Source organism: Galleria mellonella, unplaced genomic scaffold (genome assembly GCF_026898425.1).
Source record: "Galleria mellonella isolate WM207_F2 unplaced genomic scaffold, CSIRO_AGI_GalMel_v1 utg643, whole genome shotgun sequence".
In the NCBI taxonomy this organism is placed as follows: Eukaryota; Metazoa; Arthropoda; class Insecta; order Lepidoptera; family Pyralidae; genus Galleria; species Galleria mellonella.
In genome coordinates this window covers 66,319-93,934 of record NW_026442135.1, presented here as the reverse complement: position 1 = coordinate 93,934, position 27,616 = coordinate 66,319, and the positions used below count along the sequence as shown (strand labels likewise).

Below are 27,616 nucleotides of genomic sequence, written 5' to 3'. Positions count from 1 at the left end.
ACACACTGGTAGATTAGATCTAACTGTTCTTACATTTATAGGCGACCACAGCACGCCTTGTGTTTGATAAACATTAAAATAGAATTAAATTATTAAATGTCATTATATGAGTAAAGATATTAACAATATTAATAATAACATAATATAAATAATGGAAATTGTAATTAAATTATTATAAACTATAAATAAATATAATGCAATGGCGAGGTACACCAACATTTTAATTTAGCCATGAACACGGAGTGACAATAGTTGTGAATATCAAGTTCAGGCTTGGTTTTTACAATGTCGTTATACTCGTACAGACGCGTTATGCGGACGATAGGTGATTCGCGAATAATAAATAAATATATATATATATATATATATATATATATATATATATATATATATATATATATATATATATATATATATATATATATATATATATATATATATATATATATATATATATATATATATATATATATATATATATATATATATATATATATATATATACACATATTACAGTGGGATATTTAACATACTACCTATTAAAAACTTGCAAAGATTTTTTTATAACATTACTGGTTTTTATCCGTGGCCTCGTCTTTGTGACCCGGATATATTCACTGACCGGAATAAATACCCTGTATCCTTCTCCATCCCATATAGTCTGTGTACACCAAATTTCATAGTGATTGAAGCCGTTAAGATGTAAGAGGTAACAAACAGAATCTTTCACACATCTAAGAGCTAGGAATGATAACGTTCATTGCTTTTTGTTGGTCAGGGGAGTAACAGTCCCATTGCTAGCAATATACCCTTTCAGATCGATCTCCAGACGGTTTCCCTGAAAACTATCATGGTAAAATCGTATTAAAGTCGTCACGATGAGCTGACTGACCTGCTTTCATCCTCAACTATCATCTCGCACTGTTGCCGCGATCACGTGTACCGATAGCGCACGAAGGGTTACAGTTCCATTCTCATCCATATATTATTATTCTTTTTTTTATACAACTTAGAGGCGAGACGGCCCACTTAATGGAAAGTGGTAACCGCCGCCTATAGACATGAGCAGTACCATAGACATAACAGAGTGTACTGTTTCGCCCATGATACCCCCCATACCGTTGCCATTCCTGAGGACTCAGGTATTATTCCGCTGTACCCAGTAAATTTACGCCATATCCCACCCTTCAAACCGAAACACAGCCATGCAAACACAACTGCTTCACAGTTGAAACATAAGTGGGACAGAGGTACCTAAGCAATCGACTTTTGTACAAAGTCTCCCTCTAGTTATATGTGTGTGTATGTATGTACATAGGTGTAAGTATATTATATATATATATATATATATATATATATATATATATATATATATATATATATATATATATATATATATATATATATATATATATATACGATTAAACATAATGTAAGTAATTACGTATAAATTTAATTTTGTCTAATTCCTTTGTTTGAAAATTGACACAATATTGTACACCGCTCTACCCGGTGACGTTGATGCTCCATTCCACTTTAGATTTACTGGAAGAGAACTCTTTTAGAGTTCAGCTCGCCTTGGTACATTTACTTACCTCTGGCATATTTTTATGTATAATTGGTGTATACAATAAAGTATTAAATAAATAAATAAATCCATCAAAAAATAAAGACAACTTCTTTCCAGGAATAGAGCAATGCAATATCTTCAACTCATCTATCAACTACGTGAAAGATAATGAATTGTGTTTTTTCCATCAAGCGGCAAAAAAAAAGTATTTTACAATTTTCCATAAGAACAATGGAGTCGGAAGTGATTATTCAAAGACTGCGCCGGCGAAAAGGCGACGAGAAACGTTTAAGTAAATATTACTTTATGAATTGTACAATGAGCCCTTTTAGAAGTTTCCCAACTTCTTGATGATGAATTATGACGGCCCGTGGACTCGGTTTATACTTGTGCTTCCCTTTTTCATTCAGTCAAATTTGTCGCGAAAGAAAATTCATACATAATTAAACATTGTGTTCCACAAAAAAATCGGTTTCGATTGTAACAAGACTAGCGTCTTTGATTTAAAAACCAAACTACTGGACTGATTTTGATGAAAGCTCTATGACACCAATCTGTGTATCCTTTTAGATAAAAAAAAAGAATTTTCCAAATCGGCTAACAATAACTAATAGAGATATGAGGTAATTTTGAGGATAAAAACAATATTTTCAAATTGACTAACAATAACTAATAGAGTTTTGAGATTATTTTAAGAATAAAAATGAATTTTTGAAATTCACTAACAATAACTTTGAGTTATGAGGTAATTTTAAGGATAAAAAAGAATTTTTCAACTTGACTAACAATAAATAATACAGTTATGAGGTAATTTTTAAGATAAAAAAAGAATTTTTCAAATCGACTAACAATAACTAAAGGAGTTATGGAATAATTTTTAGATAAAAAATGTTTTCAAATTGGCTAACAATAACTAATAGAGTAATGAGGTAATTTTAAGGATAAAAATGAATTTTTCGAATTGACTAACAATAACTTTGAGCTATGAGGTAATATTCAAGATAAAAAAAAAAAAATTTAAATCTACTAACAATAACTAAAGGAATTATGGAATAATTTTTAGATAAAAATAAGTTTTTAAATTGACTAACAATAAATAATATAGTTATGAAGTAATTATTAATAATTTTTCAAACAATTACTAATAGAGTTATGAGGTAATATTTAAGATAAAAAGAATTTTTCAAATCGGCTAACAATAACTAAAGGAGTTATGGAATAATTTTCTGATAAAAAATGTTTTCAAATTGGCTAACAATAAATAATACAGTTATGTAGTAATTTTTAAGAATTTTTCAAATTGACTAACAATTACTAATAGAGTTATGAGGTAATAAACATAAAAAATACAATAAAATTGAGAATCTCCTTCTTTTTCTTATTCAAGTCGGTTGAAAATATATAGCAGACTAGGATTCCGGTCCGACTTCACGCGGGCAGATAGAAGTTTCTAAAAGAATACCATACATAGTATATCCTCATCATCATATCAGCCTAAAACTGTTTACTGTTGAACATAAACCTCCCCCGGGGGGAGTTTTGCTAGTAGTTGTCACGCTTGGCAAGCAGATTAGCAACCGCAGTCATAGTTTAGAAATGTTTTAAAAGGAACGCTGCTGCTCATCCCTCGCCCTCCCTTAGTCGGTTCTTACGACATCCACAGGAAAGAAAGGGTTCATGTTAGTCGCAAATCATGTCGTAGGTGTTGTGGGTGACCATGGGCGGCGGTAATCACTTACCATCAGGTGAGCCGCATGCTCGTTTGCCCCCTGTGTTGTAAAAAAAATGTATCTTTCTGTACGTGAAAGAATTTTTAAAATCTGTTGAGTAAATTTTGAGCTTATCCATTGCAAATAATGAAGTCTTTTCTCTTTTTTATACTAGTATAGACTAGCGTTTCGGCCCGGCTTCGCAGAGGTTGTTAGAATTTTCTAAAATAATACATAGTCTATGTTACTCTCTGATCATGTTACTTTCTATAGGTGAAGGAATTTTTTAAATCTGTTGCGTATGTACGTCTGTATATCACTTTATATATATTCATTAAAGGAATATATAAATAAATAAAATCGGCCTACAGGGCACTGCAATCATCACAAACGTTTTATTTATGTCAGAAATGGCAAAAGAGATAACAATGGAAAACAAGCTAAGGTCAATATAAGCAGGCCAATATATAATAGCTCGTCTCTTCTACAACATACCTATACCTACATATATACAGAAAAGTAAATTAGAATGTTGTATCGTAAGAATAAATGTAACAGAACGGACACTCCTATAAATACAGTATTGTTAACTACCTTATATATAGGGTGAAAGGGATTGTTAGTAATGGAGACTGAGAATCCCATTGCTAGCAATATACCCAACCAGGTCCACCTCCTCGCGGTTCCCCCTGGAAACTATCATGGTTAATTCCTGATGAATTCATCATGATAGGCTAACTGGCCTGTTTTCATTCTCATCTATCACCCTTCACTGGTGCCCCGCCAGCGTATCCCGTTAGCGCAGGCGGGGTTACCATACCATATTCACCCATCAAAAAAAAAACTACGTTATATACTGATAATTCGCGTCCAATTCGCGTTCTTTTAAGAGGCCTTTCACAATTGTTTGTTTATGCAAAAAACAATTTGCTTTATAGCAACGATAAAACGGAAATTTTCATGTTCTCGTTTTAAACAATTAAAGGTTTGTTTATTACATTTTAATTCCTGAATTGTACAAATATATTTCTAATCTTAAAAATAGAAAAGTAAAAATTTGTTAATTATACTTTTCTCTTTATTACGTACTAATTTCTTCATTATTTCCAAAGCCATTTATTAAAAGACGCTGATACGTAGAAGTTTGAAGTCGTAGTTCATGGGAAAACTAATGTAAAATTGATATGACATCATTATTAAAACTTGGCAATTATCCTCTAAATTAAGAATAAGTTGTCTTTTATTTTCAATCAAATAGGTACTTAAGTGTATTGATTTTAATTGAAACCAACTTTTTACTAAATCTCGCCTAAATTATTTCAAATTTTCTTATTAATTTGAAACAATATTTTGGCATAAAAATACATAATAATAAAGTTAATACATTTATAACTTATGTATTAAACAATTAAAGACTGTGTCTTTTCATTCGTGTGTATTTTCATTCAAAAACTAAACTAATGAACTGATTTTGATAAAGTTTTTACGGAACCAATCTATAAGTATATGCATTTAGATAAAAAAAACTGAAATCGGTTCAATACAGACAGAGTTATGAGATAACAAACATAAAAAAAAATACAACAGAATTGAGTACCTCCTTTTTGAAGTCGATTGAAAAGAATAAATTTCTCAAAAAAAAAAAATTAACAGTTATAATATAAATAGAAAGATGCATAATTTATGCATCTTTACATTTATATTATTACTCAATGCACGTAAGCTAAACTTGAGGATAGTCCTCTTAAGCAAACAACAAACACCACAGTGTGACCTTGCATTTAGCTCACTCACACGTATGTCGCATACATCGCGTTATATCATGCAATTTGTCACAAATTATTTCTCACTTAACAAAAATGAGAATAACTTTGTGACAACCCTCCTTATCTACGCGAGGGAAGGGAAGGGTTTTCACAAAACAGAGTATTCGAGTGTCACGTCTGCACAGTTTATTTATTCTATGGTGGTACTGTGTACTGAGAATTATAGATGGCGCCTGTAGCAAACATCTCGTGAGCGGAGCGAGCAATTGTAATTATACTGATGGGAATATTCCAACGGAGTCTCAAGTCAAATTACTAAGGGGACTCGATATTATTTTTATTTGTTTAAAAACTCGCCCATTGCGAAATAAGGACGATTAAATTTTTTTTTTTTTATTTTATATACATACATACATAAAAATAATCGTCATTAATATATCAACCGTTATTTGTCCACTGCTGAACATACCTCCCTCCCCCCCCCCCTCCTAAAGACTGCCGTAAGGAACGATTCTGATCCACCTGCATCAACAATATATTTGAGGGCGTCACTCCATCTAGTAGGGGGTATCCTATGGTTAAAATAATCGGTAAATATACAATTGGAAATTTAAACAAAAGACACTAAAAATAGAACACATTTTGTCTAATCTTAGAATTTCGAAAAATTCAATGACATTTATAATTAAACCTTCTGGAATATTCTTACAAAATTTTGTAAAAAAAGTATATCTAGACTCTAGATATCAAACTTTCATTTAAAGTACGTATTCAACTTAATTCACGTGAGTAAGCGATTGGTTTCTCAATTCGTTTGAACTTTTTTATGGCTATACACTCACTCTTATAATTACATCACTAATTCCAAACTGCTATTCAGGGTTGCCAGATGCATATTTTTATTTTACCCAAATACCAAATATTTACCCAATATTAAATATCAGGAATAGCAACGCATGGGGGGTATCATGGGCGAAACAGTATACTCTATTATGTTCTGCTCATGTTTATAAACGACGGTTACCACTCTCCATCAGGTGGGCCGACAGTTGCATAAAAAAAACTTTCTGGCAACGCTAGCGCAATTTGTAAAAAGAAATGTACTTGTTTAATTAAATTTAATTAAAAAATAAACTTAGTTAAATTAGCTCACAGAAGTTCATTTATATTTTGTTATTTCCATCATTGATTGAATGTATTGCTATTTCTGAAATTTGTCTTTTATTGATAATAAACTCAACTCCATTCAAATTTCCTATAGACTTCTTCTATTACTATAGACTTCTTCTATTAAGAAGACTTATTTCTACTAAGAAGTAATAAATATGCTTACCTAAACATAAAGTAACTTACATACTTACATTCATAATATACACATTATATATGTCATCATTTCAGCCATTATCCGTCCACTGCTGGACATAAGCCTCCCCCATAGACTGCCATAAAGAACAGTCCTGAGCCACCTGCATCCACTGACTCCCTGCAATGCATTTCAGGTCGTCACTTCATCTAGTGTGGGGTCGTCCTACATTGCGTTTACCCGTACGCGGTCGCCACTCAAGAACTTTTCTTCCCCATCCACTGACTCCCCGCAACGCACATTATATATGTGTGTATAATGTATTATATGTGTATTATTATTAAGACTAAAGTTTTTATTGGAATGTTTTATTTGTTAGTTAATTAATATAGAGGATTTCTATATTAATTAAGTAACTTAACATTTACATAACTGAAAAACTCTCGAACTTTCTTATTAAAATCAAAATTTTTTGCACAGACACGTTTTACATACATGACATGACTTTGACCAAGACAAAGAAAATACTACCATAGAATATGCAACATTATGCCACAGTGTACATTATGTCAAATGATCTACCCAATAATTATGTATAATTTTTTTTTATTGGATGAAAATGGTATGGTAACCCCGCCTGCACTAACGGGATACGCCGGCGGAGCACCAGTGAAGGGTGATCGATGAGAATGAAAACAGGCCAGTTAGCCCATCATGATGAATTCATCAGGAATTAACCATGATAGTTTCCAGGGGGAACCGCGAGGAGGTCGACCTGGTTGGGTATATTGCTAGCAATGGGATTCTTAGTCTCCATTACTAACAATCCCTTTTCCCTCCTATAAATAAAATTAATAGTATTAAAAATTAGTTTGTAAATTAAACTGAATACGAACATGTCGTCCTTTACCGCACAATTTTGGGTTAACCTCAGGCTTGCAATATGGCAGCGTAGCGAGGTACAATTACATAAATTCAGTGACTGTATGGTGCAATTAGGGCCCATAGCTGGTCTTAGGTTATTGTTGGAAACACTAAATTTAATATTATAATATGGCAACTTTAAAATTGCCCTCGCACTCTTCCGTTACAACAATCGTTCAATGTACAACTATGTGTGTAAAAATATAATTAAAATATGTTATATATTAGTTATATATATGTATATATATGTTATGTATTGTATAGAATTGTATGTTACTATGAATATTATAACAATAAAATAAAAGTAGATTAGTTTAAAATAATAATATAATAATATATTGTAAAATTAAAAGATGGTTTTGCAATATAAAATACAAATTCTAACAGTTACCTACATATATCAAATTCTACATTGTGGCGTGGAATTTTTATGATATTATATGATATATATTCTTTTATATTTAATATATTTAAGTACAATAAAGAATATAATAGATTTTATTCTTTATTGTACTTGAAAAAAAGATATAGCAATTAGTTTAACAACTTGTCAGCAGGGGAGGGCTTATCTCTAAAAGAGATCTCTTCCAGCCAACCCAGTGTATATTTATTTCTTTATTTATTTATACATATGCATAAGGCCACTTCTTCTTTTCTCATGGGTGATTGAGGGAAGACGAGAGATAAACAGCAGTGTCCCTCTTAAAATATCTCTAAATCCTATCTGCGGTCTGCCAAGCTGCCTGCCAAGCTTGGCAACTATTAGCAAAAATTTGTTATAAGTTGTATATATTTGTTTCACTCCGTACCAATTGTTAATATCATTATATGCTGTGTTTGTTTATAAAAAAATTACACTTAATTCTAACTCCAAGATTGTATAAATATTTACACTATCTTATAGAAAAAATTATTGGTGAACTTAAATAAATAAATAAATATTAGATTAAACGATACAACACACTTGGGAAATTTCATGTGTCAGATTGTTTTTTAGCAATTTTTACACGTCATTTCTGAAGTCAACGTCGATCGAACTAAAATTAATATAGTTTATATTAATTTTAGACTTAATACATTTATGAAACATCTCCTTTCATTTATTTCAGTTTAACAGCTCACAAGTTTCACGTCTACCGAGAGTAAACACTAAAAACCTAAAACATCATGTTTTTCAATCAATCAATCAATCAATCAGTCAAAATATCTTTATTCATATATGGTACATCTGATACAGACGCTTATGATACCTCAGTTTATAATTATAACAACATACATATATATATGAACTTTTACATACATACATTAGTAAATTACATTAGTAATATATCAACCACTGTGCCGTGTGGTCCCGGCATAGAATGGCCACCCCCTCCACCCCTGTGGATGTTGTGAAAGGCGACTAAAGAGAGCGAGAGATGGGCAGCAGCGTCCCTCTCGAAAGTTTCGAGTTTCGAACTTCTAACTGCGGCTGCCAACCAGCTTGCAAACCGTGGTGACTATTGGAAAAACCCCCCCAATCTATGGGCAGACCTCTGTTAAGCAATGGACAGTAAACGGTTGGTTTCATTAATTGATAATAGAAGCTAAAATAATAATTCTAGAATTTCATGTTTCTAGAATCTGTTTTTTTTTTTTATACAACTTAGAATAGCAAACAAGCTGACGGTCCACCCGATGGAAAATGATAACCGTCACCTATAGACATGAGCAGTACCATGGACATAACAGAGTATACTGTTTCGCCCATGATACCCCCATGCGTTGCCATTCCTGAGGACTCAGGTGTTATTCCTCTGTACCCAGTAAATTCACGCCATATCCCACCCTTCAAACCGAAACACAGCCATGCAAACACAACTGCTTTACGATTGAAACACGAATGGGACAGAGGTACCCAAGGAGTCGACTTTTGTACAAAGTCTCCCTCTGGTTATGTTTGCATCGCGTAAAAAAAACTATTTCATGAAATTACATGTGATTTTCATAATTCAATTCCTAAAGGACTATCTTAACCCTTCTTAGCATAATTTATTTTTATTGGTGAAATAAATCAAGTTGATATAATTCATGTTCAAAATTAAAGGAAAAATGGTTAAAAAATAAATTTGACAGCTATGTTTTATTTTTTTTTTCTGCAATGGACATTAAAATTAAGAGGTGAAGAGACTCGCTGAAAATCGTAGTGAGTGGCAAGAGCTCCACCGACAAGAGCGCAGCTCTTAAATACATAGATAGGTCATTAAAAAGGTATCCAGACACGAACAACTTGAAGTGAAATTGTTCTTTTATATAAATTTTAGGCATTCGATATTAATTAATGATGGAAATTTCCATCAGTATGCCAAGAAGAGTTAAAATCTGCTGTATGTTTCATCCTTATAGCGATGCATGCATCCTTATAGCATCTAGCGATGGTCTGTTTCATTTGTTTTCCTACTTCTGAATTCTTACTTCTGAGGTACGAAGTAGCGGGTAAAAAGCTCATCATTAATATATCCTTAAAATTAAAAATAGAATGCGGATAACGTATCTAAAAATAACATCCTTCGCTTAAGTCTTGGTTAAACTTCTGATTAGTCTAATGCCTTAATTTTCATTTAAAATGGCTATTCATCATACTGTAACTTTGAGTGATGTTCTAATGACAATACGACATCATAACCTTCAAGAAAAGAGCATATTCCTTTTTAAAAGGCCGGCAGCACACCTGCAATGCCGCTGGTGTTGTGGGTGACCATGGGCGGCGGTAGTCACTTACCATCAGGTGAGCCGCACGTTGTAAAAAAAAAAAGAAAGAAATTTAGTTCACATTGGTTCTTGGAATGAGACATCTAATTGAATTTTTATTTTTAGAGATAAGTTTACAACAGTTTTCAGTCTTCAACCTTTTTCATGACACGACCCACTCAAGTATGAAAAAATATTTCGCGACTTCGACTTATTTTTTTGTTAATTTATATTACCAGAGGGAGACTTTGTATAAAAGTCGATTGCTTGGGTGCCTTTGTCCCATTCGTGTTTCTACCGTGAAGTAGTTGTGTTTGCATGACTGTGTTTCAGTTTGAAGGATGGGGTATGGCGTGAATTTACAGGGTACAGAGGAATAACATCTGAGTCCTCAGGAATGGCAATGCATGGGGGGTATCATGGGCGAAACAGTATACTCTGTTATGTCCTTGCTACTGCTCATGTCTATAGGCGACGGTTACCACTTTCCATCAGGTGGGCCGTCAGTTTGTTTGCCATTCTAAGTTGTATAAAATAAACCATACAAAAGTTTACACATTGGTAAATCCTAAAATTTACTGGTAAAACTTAAAATTTACCAATGTACGGGCTTTTACAGTAACAAATAAGGCACAAATGTAAGCATCTTTTCTTTTTATTTAGTATATTGTTTGAGAAATAATTCTTGTAAGAAGTAATTTACAGTGGTACCCTGCACTTTGGTTTTTTTTTTTTAAAAGAGGGACTGGCTTTAAACCAGCGCTGTGCAGCTGTTCACATTGCGCTGGGACACTCACAGCATCAGCTGAGCCGGTTCCTTTTGCCGAGTATGGGACACTTTTTGTATACGTATTTTCTATATTTTATATTGTGGTTGTGTGTTTACTTTTTTTTTTTTTACAACACAGGGGGCAAACGTGCATGCGGCTCACCTGATGCTAAGGACCGCCGCCCATGGTCACCCACAACACCTACGGTATTGCAGGTGTGCTGCCGGCCTTTTTTATTGGCAATAAATTATTTCTATTCTTTTCTATTCATATATATGCACACAATAATTGAGAGGTCGAAGACCATTTTTTTTTATGGGTGAAAATGGTATGGTAACCCCGCCTGCGCTAACGGGATACGCTGGCGGAGCACCAGTGAAGGGTGATAGATGAGAACGAAAACAGGCCAGTTAGCCCATCATGATGAATTCATCAGGAATTAACCATAATAGTTTCCAGGGAGAACCGCGAGGAGGTCGACCTGTTTGGGCATATTGCTAGCAAATAGGATTCTCAGTCTCCATTAGTAACCATCGTAGTACGACACCATACCCCTCTATAGCTACTAATATAGCTACTAATAATTTATTACCTATCGTATTATTTTTGCACCATATATGTTATGCTTTATATACAAACTCTATAGATACTTTATCTTTCGGGTTCTCAAGATTGACTGGAAGAAATCCCTTTAAAGGATAAGTCCGCCTGTGTACATTTTTGTATATATATATATATATGTGTATTTTTGTTTAATATATATATATATATATATATATATATATATATATATATTATTAATATATTATTAATAAGAGTAACTAGAAGCCAAATATATATTCTTAGAAATTTAATCTGTCTGTATGTTTGTTTGTTTCGGAATCACGCAAAAAAAACTGTACCTAATTAGATGAAATTTCCACAATTGTATCCTTGAAGGTTTAATGTAATCGCTAACTAGAAATTATTACCTCCTTTCAAAACCCACGCGCGAAGTTACGGGCTGAAGCTAGTGTGACAATAAATATGTAACAAAGTATGAAATTTCCTTGTCTTTCACGTCGTGCATCGGTACGTCGACGTAAATTAATGTGCGGAACTCGTGAATTAACGGTCTCCTCGCATTTTAGGGTACCGTGGGCAAGATATGTGAAGCGTAGTTGAGTTTATTAAGGTGAAATAAGGTACTTGTATGATAACGTTGTCTTTTTGAAATATATTACCTGTAATATTATTAATAAAACATCTAGATATTTAATGCCTTTTTCAACCGACTTTAAAAAAGGAGATTTTCAGTTCAGTTGTATTTTTTACGTCCAATTTTGAAAATTCATTTTTTATCTGAAATGATATAATATTTGATTAGTTCCATGGAATGTTTATCAAAATCGATTATGTAGTTTAATTTTTAAACCTCATAATAGGGTTCTTCACTGTACATTTTCAAGGCACTTTCTTCCACGCACAATCACTCTTTGGTATCAATTTCCAGCAGCAGTATTTCCGAACCGATACGACATCATAACTTTCAAGAGAAGAGCATATTCCTTTTTAAAAGGCCGGCAGCACACCTGCAATGCCGTTGGTGTTGTGGGTGATCATGGGCGCCGGTAGTCACTTATCATCAGGTGAGCCGCATGCTCGTTTACCCCGTGTGTTGTAAAGAAAAGTCTCAGTAATGCTTAAAGTCGGAGATTATGCAAAACAATATTTTAAATTATGCTATTATTATTATATATATACCTATTTTTTTATTGAAGGAATAAAGTTAATTTGTATGATAAAACAATAGTAGGGGAAACATGTTTTCAACACGTCCCTTGTATTAGAGAAGTCATTTGAAAAGATCTTTTACGACGTGAATAATAATTTGCATAGCCTTCCTAATAACACATTTCAAAGTACTCCAGATGACACCCTGCCCTCTCTTTCTAACTTCCGGAAAGAGTAACTTTCTATCTCCCTCAGGTACGTAACTCTAGGTTAATTACAAACGAGCTTTATGGTTCAGAGTGGAGTATTGAAAAATGGCGGGATATAAAACACGAACTGTGAATTGTTTTTTTATATATATATATATTCCTGAGCCACCTCTTCTTTCTCCATGGGTATGTGATGGTATGGTATGTGATTTAAATAATTTAATAATCAAGGGATGGACAGCAATGTCTCTTTCAAATTTCAAGCGTAACAACTACTGGCAACCCTCCCTCTCCATTGGGAATATTGTCCTTTGCCCCCCCCCCCCCAAAGGAGAGGCCTATGTTCAACAATGGACTCCTGTGAAAATTTTGGCCAAGTCCTGAACATAGCGCTCCCCATGTACTGTCATAAGAAACAGTCCTAAGCTATCTACATCCACTAACTTCCTATAACACATTTGATATTGTCGTTCCACATAAGATTGTTCTACACTACCTTTGCTTTTACGGAGTCTCTACTTGGGAACTTTTACCCATCGATTATCAATTTGTCAAGCTGTTCCCATATTTAGAATTAACAGAATTTTTCATAGTGCCTCCCACCAAATTGTTTATAATTACTCCCCTCCATCCAAAGGTTGCCTGGAAGAGATCACTTTTAGCGATAAGGTCGCCCATTGTTTTCTCATTGTGATTATTTCTTGTAATTATTTATATTTATAATAAGTTTACTATTGTAATCTTTTGGAGGAAACAATAAAGAGTATCTATCTATCTATCTATCTTTATTTGTAGGGTACTAACTTTTACACATGACTTCGTCCGAGTAACCGGGATATATTCACTGTACAGTATAAAAAGTAGCCTAGGTACATCCTTCTCCGTCCCATACACTACCTGTATACCAAATTTCATAGCAATTGATTGAGCCATTAAATCTTCAATAAATAACAAATAAACAGACTCACTTTCACATTAATTCTAATATTAGTAAGGATTAATAGGGATTCCATTTGTCTCATTCCCTTAAAAATAACTCGAAGTTGACATTCAAAACGAGCTTTATTTCTTCCAATCCATAATCATTTCCCGTTATTTTTCCCATTACGAAATAAGAGAAGATACTAAGAAATATAACGTAACAACGTTGTGACCTGAATAAGGGGTGTTTTTAGTGAAAAACAAGCATTAATTACTCGGAAAATAATTAATTTCAATCTATTTATGTTCACTGTACTGTGAGCTAACTGTAATTGATTATAGTTTAAAATAATCCTTACTGTATTAAAAAGTGAGTAAGTTTGATTTTTTTTATTCAACTTAGAATGGCAAACAAGCTAACGGCGCATCTGATGGAAAGTGGTAACTGTCGCCTATAGACATGAGCAGTAATATAGACATAACGGAGTATTAGTCACGATATTTTCCAGGAGGTACCGCGTGGAGGTCGACCTGATAGGGTATAATGATAGCAATAGGGACTAACTTGCCCATTACTAGCAATCCCTTCCTCCAAGTTACATAGTTGCGCAGTAAGAAAAAGGTATAAGCTACTTTTTATCCCGGGTAATTTTTTTTTATACAACTTAGAATGGCAAACAAGCTGACGGTCGACCTGATGGAAAGTGGTAACTCTCACCTATAGACATGAGCAGTAACATAGACATAACGGAGTATATAGTTTCGCCCATGATAGCCCCCATACGTTGCCATTCCTGAGGACTTCGGTGTTATTCCTCTGTACCCTGTAAATTCACGCCATATCCTACCCTTCAAACCGAAACACAGCCATGCAACAACTGCTTCACGATAGAAACACGAATGGGACAGAGGTACCTAAGCAATCGATTTTTGTACTAAGTCTCATTCATATACCCTGGACATACTGACGAAGTTCGGGCCAAAAATGAGTCCATTAAAAAGTTGACCTCACAACAATATTTGCAAGCTACAACAATAACAACAATGACCTGCAAAAATCTACAAAAAAATGAAAAATAAATCCGTTCGAAAATTGTATTTACAAATTCTAAACAGAAAGAAATACAAACAGTATAATTGTGTATATTATTAAAAGCGTTCAATAAAAGCTATCGTGGACAAAGCCTGTATTTCGGTCAAGTCACGGTGGATCAATTACTAAATAGTTGAACCCTTCCAACGATGTCGGTATAATATGCCTGCATTATGAGTCCATGGCCTTAGAGACCCAAAGAGCGGTATATAGCAGTTGTATAGGTCTCTACTAATATTTTACATGTTAAAGTGAGTTTGTTTGTTAGTTAGGTACCTCTTAACACCTTAACGGATTAGTAATGGCGATTAGCAACCCTTTTACTAGCAGTATACTCTATCAAGTCGACCTCCTCGCGGTTCCCCCTGGAAACCATTGTGATTGATTCATTAGTGAATTTGTTAGGATGGGCTAACTGACCTGCTTCATCGTCACTTGTCATCCCTCACTGGTGCCCCGCCAGTGTATACCGATAGCGCAGACGGTGTTCGGTAACTATCGGTGACTATTCCATTATCATCCATTAAAAAAAAAACGTCTTAATGACCTAACCAATTACTACACATTCTGTAATAAGAGAACAAGTGTTTTACCGTATAGTCCCGGTATAGAATAGGCCATCCCCTCCTTTCCCGTGGGTGTCGTAAGAAGCGATTAAGGGAGGGCGAGGAATGGGCAGCAGCCTTCCTCTTAATACATGTCTAAAGCTTAACTGCGGTTGCTAATTCGCCTGTCAAGCCTGGCAACTATTGACAAAACTCTTCAAGAGGAAGGTTTACATTAAGCAGTGGAAAGTTAAAAGCTGATCTGCTAAACGGGTATTTCCCGAGATGGAGGAGAATATAGGTTACTTTTCCCAAACGAAGTCGCGGGTAAAACCTAATAAAGTATCATCATATCACGCATTATCGGATAAAAAGTATCCGCCTGCCAAACATGGCAACTACTGGTAAAACTTCTCTTATGGGAAAGGCTTATGTTCAGCATAGGACAGTTATCGGTTGAATTAATAATAAAAAAAAATTGTAACTAAACGATGTTTGTACATGGCAGATATTTAAGAAAAATTAATATGATAAGGCCAATAGAAGCTAAAACAATATTTTTAAGAAATATTGTTTTGGCTATAAACACACGTATAAGCCACACACATACATATAAGCCACAGAACCATTCTTTGGAATCAACTTCCAGCAGCAGTATTTCCGAACCGATACGACAACATAACCTTCATGAAAAGAGCGTATTCCTTTTTAAAAGGCCGACAGCACGCCTGCAATGCTGTTGGTGTTGCGGGTGCTCATGAGCGGCGGTAGTCACTTACCATCAAGTGGGCCGCATGCTCGTATGCTCCGTGTTTTGTAAAAAAAAAATATCTGTCTGTCTATTTGTGTTTGTTTCGGCATCACGCGATATTCATAGTCATGGTCGTGAAGGACTAACTTAAAATCTGGTATTTGGTTTATCCAGATATACTTTCAAGAAGTCATTTGTTTTCCTTCTTCTAAAATCCACGCGCAGTAGCGAACACAGAGGTAGTAAAGCAGTAAAAAGGACCGTAAAAGAAGTAAAGTAACCGGAGGGAGACTGTACAAAAGTCTGTTATGTTATGTCCATGGTACTGCTCATGTCTATAGGCGACGGTTACCACTTTCCATTAGGTGGGCCGTCAGCTTGTTTGCCATTTAAAGTTGTATTAAAAAAAAAAAGGTACAAAGTAATCTTTTGAACCGTATTATTCAATTTTATAAACATAATTTGACGATTTAAATAATCAATTACGTACAAGAAGGTAATATCGGAAACGAAGGCGCGCAGGGGGTGGGCAGGAAACAAACACTCCCAAATACTCCGAAACAAATGTTTGAACAGCCAAAATTCTCTGAAGGACGCCTAATTAATAAATGCATGTCCACTGAACGGTCGACGGTTTTTTTTTTTATGTGAATCATTAATCGAATGTTCGCGAATTGAAACGAGTCGACTAGACTCGATTCAAATTGTTAACTGGAAAATCTACTTTAATAAATGCTAAATTTATTTGATTTATTGATAATATAATAATAATATGATATAAATATGGCACAAAAGAAAAATTGTACTCGGCTTTATGTATTTTTTTTAATCATTTATGTTGGGGGGAAAGGGATTGTTAGTAATGGAGACTGAGAATCCTATTGCTAGGGAAACTATCATGGTTAATTCCTGATGAATTTATCATTGATAAATTAAATCAATTGATAAATTATGTAGTAAACTAGCTTCCGCCAATTATGCCTTGAGTAAACTTAAGCAACTAATAACAAAAAAAGCTCTGAGAATGGTGTACTTTGCATATGTTCAGTCGTTGTTATCATACGGTATTACAATTTGGGGCAATGCAGCTCTCGTGTTAAAAGTTTTAAGGCAACAAAAGCGAGCTATGAGGATTTTATGCGGAATTCATAAACGCACCTCAGTTAGACCTCACTTTATCCAACAACGTATAATGACAGTGTCATCGTTGTTCATATATAATTCTTTACTTGAAATATATGATAAAGGAGGTACTCTTCGCAAAAATTCAGCCATTCATAGTTACGCCACGAGAAATAAAGACAAATTGGAATTGCCAAGAACACGACTAACAAAAACTATGAAACAAGGCATATATCTAAAAATAAAATGTACAATAAATTACCCAATACAGCAACGCAATTGCCGCGAAATGAATTTAAAAATAAAATAAAGACATATTTTGAAGAACATCCTTTTTACAACGTGACCGAATACCTAAATGCCAATATTGAATTATAGCATTATTATTTATTTAGGTTTAACTGTAAGAAGTATGACAATAAAAATTTTATAACTTGAAATCATCATTATTGTTATATGGTTACCTTTATATTGACATGTAGTAACTAATTTATAATGTTAACTATAATTCATTTGTAATTTTATTTTATAATTTAAATCTTATTGTTATTATTTATTTTATTAATTTCAAAATTATAATGTAAATATTGACTTGCCATTGTGTGACGAAAATTGTTACATTGGTTAATAAAGAAATATGAATATGAATATCATGATGGGCTAACTGGCTTGTTTTCATTCTCATCTATCACCCTTCACTGGTGCTCCGCCAGCATATCCTGTTAGCGCAGGCGGGGTTGCCATACCATTTTCACCCATCGAAAAAAAAATCATTTATGCGATCTGGCTTTTTATGTATATCTATATATGGTAAAATCTTTTGGTGAAAATCTATAAATGACTTCATTTTTGTTATCTTGTAATTTTTTTTTTTTTTGTAAATATATATTGGTTTTCCTTTTACGAATAAATAGCACGGTGACCAAACGAGAATAAATAGTACGCCAGTATCTCTCCCTGGAGCCCTAAACTCTCTCAACTGTACTCACCTCTGCCAAATTGGATATTTTATTCGCAGTTTTAAGTAAAAATTTTTTTAATAGCATTTGTAGTACTTCATCTGAGTATATTTAATCAATTATAGTACATTTATAGAATTTTCTACAATAATATATATTAATGTGCACGTGAATTTATATGGATTATGTATATATGTATTTCTATTTATTACTGTGATTTGAAATACAGAATTGACATTGTATTATGTAAATTTAAAATGTGTAAAATAATTATATCTAAGTATATATATAGCCTACCTATATATATACCAAGAGACTACAGCATGGGGTTCTTTAAAAGGGGGGTAAAGAGGTTTCTTCAGGGTCGGCAACGCACGCGTAATACCTGTAGTATTGCAGGCGTTCATAGGCTACGGTAACCATTTACCATCAGGTGGGCCGTATGCTTGTTTGCCACCTTAGTGGTATTAAAAAAAAACATCCATCCATTCATTCATAGTTACAAACTTTCTCATTTATTGCATTAATAATGATGATACTGCAGTAATGTGTCCAATAAGAGGACCAGAGTTTACCAGAGGGAGACTTTGTATAATAATCGATTGCTTGAGTACCTCTGTCCCATTCGTATTTCTACCGTGAAGCAGTTGTGTTTGCATGGCTGTGTTTCAGTTTGAACGGTGGGATATGGCGTGAATTTACTGGGTACAAAGGAATAACACCTGAGTCCTTAGGAATGGCAACGCATGGGGGGTATCATGGGCGAAACAGTATACTCTGTTATGTCCATGGTACTGCTCATGTCTATAGGCGACGGTTACCACTTTCCATCAGGTGGGCCGTCAGCTTGTTTGCCATTCTAAGTTGTATAAAAAAAAAAAGTACAATTAAACAATATTGAGTCCAATAAAGTAATAAAATAACAATATTTCTTTATTGTTAAAAATGTCTTAAGCATACTATATATTTTAATGTATCAACTAGCCTTCTCGTCAAGCTCGCGTTCGTCACAGTTACTCATGATTAAGGATCACGAACTGATCCCGAAACTAGTCGAACTTTTTCGATCTAATTACAAATAAGTTAAACCGGTAGTAATTACATTATAATATATATTTTTTTATGTATAATTCAAATATTTATTTTTAATAAATTTCTTTGTAACAATTTAGACTAAGTGATAATATAATATCTGAATTCGAGTCAACTGAAATACAAGTTAGTTTAAGTTAGTGTTAAAAGCAGATCAGTTATGTACTTAGCCCACTTAATTGAATTAAGCGCCAGTGGCGTAACTTAGCACTTTAGACAGTAAGTTCTCTTTAATTTTATTAACAAACTATTTCAGGACAGACGGTAACATATATATATGTTGATTGTATGAATTTAAATGAATTGTAATCTGTGTATGTATGTACCTTAAATTATATCGATGGTGTCTCCATACAAATGATTCGAGAAAAACGAGTTAACTTTTTCAAACAATTTTGCGTGACAAATAGTTATGAGTGATTCCTTTATAACTTTTGTATTTATTTTGTCTTATAAATTCTGCACCTTTTTAATATGCAAAAATTCATTTTTTTTTTTATTAACTATAGAATTATAGATACGTCAAGATACATTGTGTGCGTAAATATACTGAACACGGGGAAAAGGGATTGTTAGTAATGGAGACTGAGAATCCAATTGCTAGCAATATACCCAACCAGGTCGACCTCCTCGCGGTTCTCCCTGGAAACTATCATGGTTAATTTCTGATGAATTCATCATGATGGGCTAACTGGCCTGTTTTCATTCTCATCTATCACCCTTCACTGGTGCTCCGTCAGCGTATCCCGTTAACGCAGGCGGGGTTACCATACCATTTTCACCCATAAATTTTGATAATTAGCTGACAAAAAGTTGACCCGTTTTTGAGATTCGATGCTCTATCTATATTGAACGTGCCATATCAGGCGTGACAAATATGTATGTATAACGTACATACATATTTGTCACGCCTGATGTGGTAATCTTTTTAATATTTTTTATTTCAAATTCAATATTACAGTTTAATATATTACTTAACAATTTATTTATAGGCGAACGAGAAGAAAAAAACGAAATTGTTGTTAATTTAATTATTTTGTTTTTGTTTTTTTTTTTTGTTGCTTTTTTTGTTTTTCATTCTTTTATCTCTTTTACTCTGTATTATGTGTATGTTTGTATCGTTACTTGTGTGCTGTAAGTAATGCCAATAAATTATCTGTCTATTTAATTAAAAAGAAAAAGAGAAAATATGTTTTGTAATTTCCTTTCATTTGTCAACAGCAACAACAACAAACAGTATCATACATAGTGCCGTGTGGTTTCCGGCATAGAATAGGCCACCCCTTCCTTTCCCGTGGGTCGTAAAACATGACTAAGGGAGGGCGAGGGATGGGCAGCAACGTCCCACTTAAGACATCACTAAAAGCCGACTTTGTACAAAAGTCGATTGCTTGGGTACCTCTGTCACATTTGTGTTTCAACCGTGAAGCAGTTGTGTTTGCATGGCTGTGTTTCGGTTTGAAGAGTGGGATATGGCGTGAATTTACTGGGTACAGAGGAATAACACTTGAGTCCTCAGGAATGGCAACGCAACGTATCATGGGCGAAACAGTATACTCTGTTATGTCCATGGTACTGCTCATGTCTATAGGCGACGGTTACCACTTTCCATCAGGTGGACCGTCACCTTGTTTGCCATTCTAAGTTGTATTAAAAAAAACCTAACTACGGTTGCCGAGCTTGGTAACTACTGGAAACTCCTCCCCCCTTGAAGGAGGCTTATCTTCAGCAGTGGACAGGTAGAAGCTAATATGATGATATGATGATGTATACGTCATTTTAGGAACTTTATGAACTTACTGTGTTTGTCATTTTCGACTATTCGTTCGATTTCTTCTACAGGAAGCGTACGGCGCTTTGCGTCATAGAATACGAGACGAGATGCTGTGACGCAAAGCGCCGTACAATTGTCGGAAACGACAAATACCAATTTAAAAAATTAAAAAAAAAGGACTAAGGAGCATAATTATGTAGATATCATTGAAAAATGAACGTAAATTTTAAAAATAATATTCCTTTGGCTTATTAAATTCTAATACACGACTTGACGTTCCAAATTTAAATATTTGAAATGTGAATTCCTACTCCCGTCATTCTAAGGTGGTTGTTTTTTTTTTTTATATTGGCAAAGGGCTAGTATTGCCATAATGCCATAATGACACCACTAATAAACAAAGTGTTTGTTAAAATTGAATTTTCTGTTTTATACAAAGTAAAACATTTTTTTTGAAAGATTTGTTTGTGAGGCAACCCTATTGCATGGTCCACATAGCGTATTATTACACGGAAACGTTATAAAGTCGGTGCAGGAATTTTCAGTGAGTGTTGCCCGGTGTATAATTTTATTAGCAATAAATTTGGATATACTGTGATTACTAAATAACAGATTATTACAACTCGTCGAATAACAATGAGTCACTTTTCCTGTTAACCAAAAATAATTGGTTATTTTTAAGCCACTATGAATATTCGACGATTCCCAAATTGGTGATCGATTTTGAGTGCATATCGCGCAATTTAGCGAATGGTAAACCGATTACAATGATGCATTTTATATTCGAAAGGGTTTACCTCCATTTTGGTTCTATATAATATTTTTTTATGATTGCTACACACATATAAATATCACAATGTACTTTTATTACAATTAGTGCAGGGCGCCCTCTGGTGTCAATAGATTCTAGGCTGCCTTCATTATACATGATTAAGGTTGTGTTCCACAAACAAAAAAACTTAATCATGGCAAACCATACCTAGATCGTTTAGTTCTCTTAGTCGCCTCTTACGACACCCACCGGAAAGGAACGGGTGGCCCATTCTATGCCGGGATCACCCAACAATATAAAATATATGTAAGTACTTTTTATATTAAAATTACCTGTCGCCAACGGAAAACTCCCACCAAAGTTTCCTGCACAAACAAGTTAAGATAACTGACTCCGATAGATTAAGTAAGAGTTCTGTTCGCAAATAAGGGACGAACTTTTTTTATTTTTTTTTTCTCATCGACTTCGTTCTCTCTGAGAGCTTAGACGTGTTTATTTCGACTTTAACACCATAGATTATAGATAGAGTAGCTACATACAAATGCTTCGCTTAAAACAGGTAAACTTTTTTTTATCTATGTGTACATAAATAGGGTTTTTTTTTGTTGGATGAAAATGGATTGGTAACCCCGCCTGCGCTAACGGGATACGCTGGCGAGGCACCAGTGAAGGGTGATCGATGAGAATGAAAACAGGCCAGTTTGCCCATTATGATGAATTCATCAGGAATTAATCATGATAGTTTCCCGGGGGAACCGCGTGGAGGTCGACCTAGTTAGGTATGTTGCTAGCAATGGGATTTTTAGTCTCCATTACTAACAATCCCTTTCCCCCGCGTAAATAGGGTTACCAGTATGTACAATTAATATTAAGTATGTGGAAGAAATCAAGTCAAAAAAGCAATATCTATATATATATATTTTATTATACAACTTAGAATGGCAAACAAGCTGACGGCCCACCTGATGGAAAGTGGTAACCGTCGCCTATAGACATGAGCAGTACTATGGACATAACAAAGTGTACTGTTTCGCCCATTATATACCCCATACGTTGCCATCCCTGAGGAATCAGGTGTTATTTCTCTGTACCCTATAAATTCACTGCCATATCCCACCTTTCAAACCGAAACACAGTAATGCAAACACAACTACTTCACGGTAAAAACACGAACGGTACAGAGGTGTCCAAGCAAACGACTTCTGTATAAAATCTCCATCTGGTAATATTGTAGTATGTGTTATTGTGGTATATTTGTTATCCAAAAAATAATATTGAATAGTAAGCTTTTAACATATTCGATAATAAATATGCGACCAACATGGACGATATCAGGCAGATCAATGAAACAGTTGATATCAAAAGGTGAAGAGACTCGCAGAAAATCGTATCGAGGAGGCAAAAGCTCCACCGACAAGTGTGCAGCTCTTAAATAGAATACAAATATAGATGGACGATATCGAAGTATGTGATGATTTTTTTCCGCCATCAATATTCTGAGAAACCCAATATCTATATATAAATATCTATACCAATAAAGATATTCATATATCGAATCGGTATCTATATTATCGAAGCTTAATTATAAGATTAAATTGAAAAATTAAAATGATACAAAATTCTTATGAATACGAGTATATTTGAAAGAACAAGATAAACAATGCATAACGATTCGTCATGATATGTATTTTTATAAAATGTTTTAAAACGAAATGAAATGAAATGAAATGAATTTATTTTGCTAGAATGTAGGTAGTTTTCGATGAAAGAGGTTTACATTTCCCATATACATTCTGCCTCTATGTCGGCGTGCAAATTATTAACAATATGAAAAAAATACATAATTCTACATTATATTTCCCCTTATTAGTCATACTACTTAACACACGCATAATTTATTACAGTAAATAGAAAAGAAAACAAGAGCCAAAGCGTCAATCACGTCTCCAGTATATATATATATATATATATATATATATATATATAATATAGATTTAAAACCTAAATTACTGAACTGATTTTGATAAAATTTCTATGGGACCAATCCCATAAGGGGACTTACCAGTAGCTGGTGTACTTGGCAGGCGGGTTGGCAGCTGTAGTTAGGCTTTAGTGATATTTTGAAAAAGACGTTGCTGCCCATCCCTCGCCATCCTTTAATCACCTCTTACGACACGCACGGGAAAGGAAGCGGTGGCCCATTCTATGCCGGGACTACATAGAACGATTGTTATCAAACTAGTTATTTATTTATTTATTTATCTATTAATTATGTTATTTGCCTTTCTCAGTTATAAATGACACATAGTTTTGTTAAAACGTGACCTGATTTTATTACATTTTCCATTCTTCAACACAATATAGATTAGAACAAAATTAAGCTTTTACATAGCACGCTAGAAACACGGGGTCACGCGGGGTGATATTACCAAGCGAAATTCAATATTGATAAAGCAATTTATTTGTATTTATAAACTAACTTTTGTCCGCAACTTCATACGCTTTTAGAGGAACAATTAAAGTTGATGTTTTTTTTTTTAATTTAGTATTGATTAGCTAAGTTTTTATATATAGGTATCATGTGATTTTATTTTTATATACACTATAAAAATGACAAATAATAAGCTTACAGCCCATTTTATGGTAAGCGGTTACCATAGACGCCGGCAACATTAGGGGTGTCACGTGCGTGTTACCGGCCCTCAAGATAACGCACTTTTTTGAAGAACCCCATACAGTAGTCTCTATTTAAGGTGTTTATCTTTGTATATTAATATCTTTGCCTTTTTTATTACTCTGTATACGTCGACAGTGTATAAGTAGAGAACTGAATAACTCAGTATTTGTAGTTAGGTTGCAAAATAATCGCTTTTTTTTAAATAAATTTTTTTATTACAAAGGTAGAAAACCTCAAACGATATAACGTACATAATTTCACAGTCAGTATTTATAAAAATGACCGTGTGGTCCCGGCATAGAATAGGCCACCCCTTCCTTTCACGTAGGTGTCGTAAGAGGCAACTAAGGAAGGGCAACAGATGGGCAGCAACGTCCCTCTCAAAAATCTCTAAAACCTGACTGCGGTTGCCAATCCGACTGCCAAGCATGGCAACTAATAAGAACCCCCCAAGGGGTTATTTCTACTATGTTCAACAATGAATAGTTAAAGTTATACATGATGATGATGATTTCTAAAAATATCCTCTCGTAAAATTATTTTCGATCAACTTCCAAAAAGGGAGAGATTCTCAATTCGGTAGTAACACTTTTTATGTTTATTACCTTATAACTCCGCCATTTATAAACCAGTTTGAAAAAATTCCTTTTATTAATCTTCATTTTTTACTTTCAAATTGGTGCCATTAGAATTTTATCAAAATCGGTTCAGTATTTCGCTTTTTTAAATCAAAATAACTCGTTTAACCACTATTAAAGTCGGTATTGGGACTGGAAGAGATCTCTGTTAGAGATAAGTCCATCCATAACATTTATAAATGCGTTAACAATGTACTTTACAGGTGCAATAAAGAATATATTTTATTTGTGAAACAAAATTTTTATTTTTTTATTTATTTTGATTCGATACATATAGCGCGATTCAAATATACACATAGACAATGTGATGGCTTAACAACTAGAACTTATTAAATCTTAAGATCAGACCAGAAAAATAAAAAAGTACACTAGTTATTCTGTGTAACAAATAAGTGACAATAGCCACCTAGCAAAGTTAGTTTTTTACATCAAAATAGACAGTTTAATAAATGTACAATTGATTTAATTATACATTTATTAAATATCACAAAAAAGCAAATGGCTACAATTTGAAAATTACACAAATTGTAGCATTTACTTCTCCATTTACGCCGGCAATATTACATAACTGTACAGAAATTAATACGACATTTTGACACAAGTTATAAAGTCATACAAATGACTATTAGAAAACATTTCATTTAAAACCATATCACGATTCTGTGTGGCAATAAAGTCAATAAAGTCGATCCATTTAATCGGGCCCTTTGTAAATAAATAATGTAATTACTTATCCATGGTTGGGATAGAGATATTAACCCTGTAACACCAACAGAACCTGTGTAATTTATTTAGAACACATAAAATGTGTGATCTCATTTACAAAAATAAAAAAAGAAACACTTTCACCAGCCTTTAAAAAAGGCATGTCATTATCCCTAAAGAAATAGGTGAAGTCTCCTTACCTTTTTTCGTTGATGATCTTTCACACGCTGAAGAAAATGTAAAATTCAATTTTATGTTAATATTCTAATAAAGGTAATTCTATAGAAAACACTGTATATAATTTTTTACACACAAAAGTTATGGAAAAACTAGTTAAAGTACTACATTTAGCACGTCTCAACGATACACACTTTTCGCACACGAAAAATCGCCTAACCCAATATATTTCGACGTTCACTCTGCACGAGAGTCGAACGAGTACTGACTATGGGAGAGTGATGAAACACCTCTGTTCCTAATTTAAATTTTCCAGGAGAGCGCATGTCAGAATTTCAGCAACAATATTTGCAACCTTAAAAATATCAAGCATAAGTATTATCATTCCATACACAATATAACACATACGACGTTTGAAACCCAAAAACGCTGGCAGGTAACCATTGCTACGAGTTCAGAAAATTCGATTTACTTCTTATAAGGGAATAATTAATGATGTTTTTAATTATTTATTAATCGTTTTAGGTTCGTTTAAAAGAATTTTGTTGCTCATCCGTGTACCTTTTCAAGTGCTTTGAACCTTCTGGTTAGCCTATACTCCTTTTCGGCGGTTTCAAAGCAACTTTGATATTTCGCCACTGTCATAATAAATTCATTCACTTCTTAACTCTGCAAGGTTTCAGCACCTGTTTTAGAGTGCGCTAAATTAAATCACTGAGAATTTTTTCCACGGAAAAAAAATCAACGAGTCCAATCGGCTCCTTGGAGAATAGAATGAATTTAGGAACGTAATGTACTAGGATTTGTCTTGCTTTTCTTATTTTATTTTATTTTTTTTTTAACTCAAATTTCGTTGACTATTTATCTTTAGGACAACTTCGAGTTTACTATACTACCCCAACTTATAGACTCCAAAGGTCATTTAACCAAAGCGACAGTACAAAAATCGTTTGTATGGGCACCTCTGTCCCAATCGTGCTTCTGCCGGTAAACAGCTCTTCCTGCATGACTATGTTTCGGTTTGAAAAGTAAAATATGACAGTGAAGTTACAGGATAAGAAGACATAACACCACAGTGCTCAGGAATGGCACCGCATGAGAGGTACCATGGGTGTCACAGAATATTCTGTGACGTCCATTTTTCTCTTCACGTTTATAAGCGACAGTCTCCGCGTCTGTTCGTTTACCATTTTATGTTTCATAAAGAGATCAAATCTGGCAGACGTAAAAAACATTTATTTCATTATTATACAAAATAAAGATTGTTTTCCAAAAAAAAAAAATAATTTAATTGTGGCAAAATTAGTTATTTTAAATTAAAAACTAAACTACTAGACCGACTTTGATAAGATTTCTATGTTAATTATACTTTTAGTTCGGTACAATGTAAAAGTATAATTATCCTTTCAAGTAAAAAATAAATATTTTCCAAATCAGTTTATAAAGAAATAAAATCAGACATGAAAACTGCCTCCCTTTTTTCAATATTCAAATTCAATTACGGTTTCATCATAGGACAAGTCTCATGCTTGATACAACTTAAAATGGCAAACAACTGTCAGTCAAATGGTAAACGTCGCCAAGAGACATACAATAAATACCATAGATGCCACAGAACCATTCTTTGGAATCAACTTCCAGCAGCAGTATTTCTGAACCGATACGACAACATAACCTTCATGAAAAGAGCATATTC

General features: G+C 33.7%; 1 protein-coding gene across 7 annotated transcripts in view; it reads right to left on the bottom strand.

The window, feature by feature from the left end:
• Positions 1-26,173, bottom strand: part of LOC113511162 (KH domain-containing, RNA-binding, signal transduction-associated protein 2) — a 301,526-nt gene extending 275,353 nt beyond the window's left edge. For all 7 annotated transcript variants that reach the window (XR_008253501.1, XM_052900280.1, XM_052900282.1 and 4 more), the window contains exon 1: positions 25,944-26,173. The gene's annotated coding sequence lies outside the window, so the exon portion shown is untranslated. The remainder of the gene's footprint in view (positions 1-25,943) is intronic.
• Between the last annotated feature and the right edge of the window lie 1,443 nt (positions 26,174-27,616).